Genomic DNA, 2,473 nt, shown 5'->3' with positions numbered 1-2,473 from the left:
CTTCTCTATCATATCACTTATTGACTGGGACATTTTTTCCATATCCAACATTGTCTTCTCATGTTGTGATTTAATGATGGTGAATTCAATGTTCATCCTGTGGTAGAGCATGGCCCAAAGAGCAAATATCCTCTGAACTAAGCAATCAAGTATCATGTGCAAAAAGGGTGGATCTGGACTACCCAAGCCGATTGCATGCCACATCCTTGTTTCTTCAAAGAAGGTCCTATTAGTACTGAGTAACCTTATTATCTTGCCCAGAGGACAGCACAGCCTGGGAACCAAATGAGGAGAGATGACCCTCAGGAGCTCCTTGGGTGAGCCTGAAGTAATATACTAGTTCTGTGAGAAGTTTCTAATAGACCTGTCAAGATATTGAATCCTTTATCCTCAGGCTGGTCTTCTTGTCTTAACAGCTTGGTGGCTCCCACTATCTAGTGAAAGAAGCAGAGAAGTTCTCTCTGGGTCAGCATCTTATATTTACATCACCCCATGCAGTTGAGGTTCTTCTCAAAGCAACACCAAAATTCTGGCTGTTCAAAGCAAGGGTCAAAGTCCTACTCTTTGACTATCCTGGAGTCTACTTTGAAAAACCCAGTGTCATCACTTCTCCTAACATCTTGACAGATGAAGACCCTCAGAAGCTCATCAATAATTGTATGAGGAAACAAACATGAAGAAACAGATCACTCTAGACATATTGGACACCCCCACATCCCAGGAAAGAGTCTGAGGGAATGTTCTACATGGATGGGAATACCTCAATTAAACATGGAACCAGGTACACAGCGGCTTCGGGAGATAATTGCAGCTGAAATTATTTGGCCCAAAGATATATAGACTAAATCTATGGTGAAAGAAAACACCTGTCATCACTTACCAGGAATTTCCCTATGCTTTACTTAATAAACATATGGATATTATAATATATGGAGAAGGAGGGCTCATCACTGCTGGCAGAAAGAACATTAAAAACAAAGAGGAATTCTGGGCTCTCCTGGAAACTCTTTGAATTCCTCCATGATACACTTGGTTTCAAGGCAAAGCACATCAACTTAATGACCCCCTTGAGGTCACAAGTAATGAGGTCACTGAGTTGGCATGCCAAAAATTGTTTGAAGATCAGTGTAAGCTGGGCATGGTGGCACATGCCTTTAATCCCAGCAATTGGGAGGCAGAAGCAGGCAGATTTCTAAGTTCGAGGCCAGACTGGTCTACAGAGTGAGTTCCAGGACAACCAGGCGATACAGAGAGATCTTGTCTTGAAACAAAGCAATCAAAAAGCAAACGAACAAAAAACAGTGGAATCTACTGACATTCAGGTGACATACTGTGACCCACTGCCTCCTGAGAATCCATAGGATAAACAAGGGGAAATAAGGGATGTAAAAATATCTAAAGCATAGCTGAAACCAAAGTTTGGTGGTGGACACCAGAGGGAAGGAACACTAATACTGACAAGTTTCTGAAAACAAACCTTCACCAGACTACCTGACTGGCATACACACTACTTTCTAAGTTGCTCATAACAAGGTATGGTATAAGTGGACTTAACAGCATGGCTCAATTCCTCCAAGCAATATCTCAGCTTAATAGTAAAATACATGTAGAGACAGATACTTCTGCCAGAAGTGGGAACATATGAGAGGCCAAACAATGGTCAATTGTGGGAAACTGACTTCAGGGATGTGTGTCCATATGGGGGATTGTAAGAGTCCGTGGTTTTGTTTTTTTGTTTTTTTTTTTTACTGAAACCTTCTACTTTTATCCACTAGTCTGAAACTTCTAAAAGAGTAGCTGAAAAGCTCTTCAAGGTACCTGACCAACAATTATACCATGCCCTTTGAATTGTGTCAAACTATAGCAGAGTATTCATAGCCAAAAGCTGTCAATAAACAGTGAATGATTTAGGAGAAAGTGGGGAGCCTTGAAGATATGGGCACAGGGAAAAAATTCTTGAATAGAACAGCAATGGCTTGTGCTGTAAGATCGAGAATTGACAAGTGGGACCTCATGAAACTGCAAAGCTTCTGCAAGGAAAAGACACCATCAATAAGACAAAAAGACCACCAACAGATTGGGAAAGGATCTTTACATATCCTAAATCAGATAAGGGACTAATATCCAATATATATAAAGAACTCAAGAAGGTGGACTCCAGAAAATCAAATAACCCCATTAAAAAATGGGGCTCAGAACTGAACAAAGAATTCTCACCTGAGGAATATCGAATGGCAGAGAAGCACCTGAAAAAATGTTCAACATCCTTAATCATCAGGGAAATGCAAATCAAGACAACCCTGAGATTCCACCAAACACCAGTCAGAATGGCTAAGATCAAAAATTCAGGTGACAGCAGATGCTGGTGAGGATGTGGAGAAAGAGAAACACTCCTCCATTGTTGGTGGGATTGCAAGCTTGTACAACCACTCTGGAAATCAGTCTGGCGGTTCCTCAGAAAATTGGACATAGT

The sequence above is a fragment of the Mus caroli genome, unplaced genomic scaffold (assembly GCF_978045245.1).
Source record: "Mus caroli unplaced genomic scaffold, Mus_caroli_1 scaffold_12, whole genome shotgun sequence".
Taxonomy (NCBI): Eukaryota; Metazoa; Chordata; class Mammalia; order Rodentia; family Muridae; genus Mus; species Mus caroli.
This window is presented reverse-complemented; position numbering follows the sequence as displayed.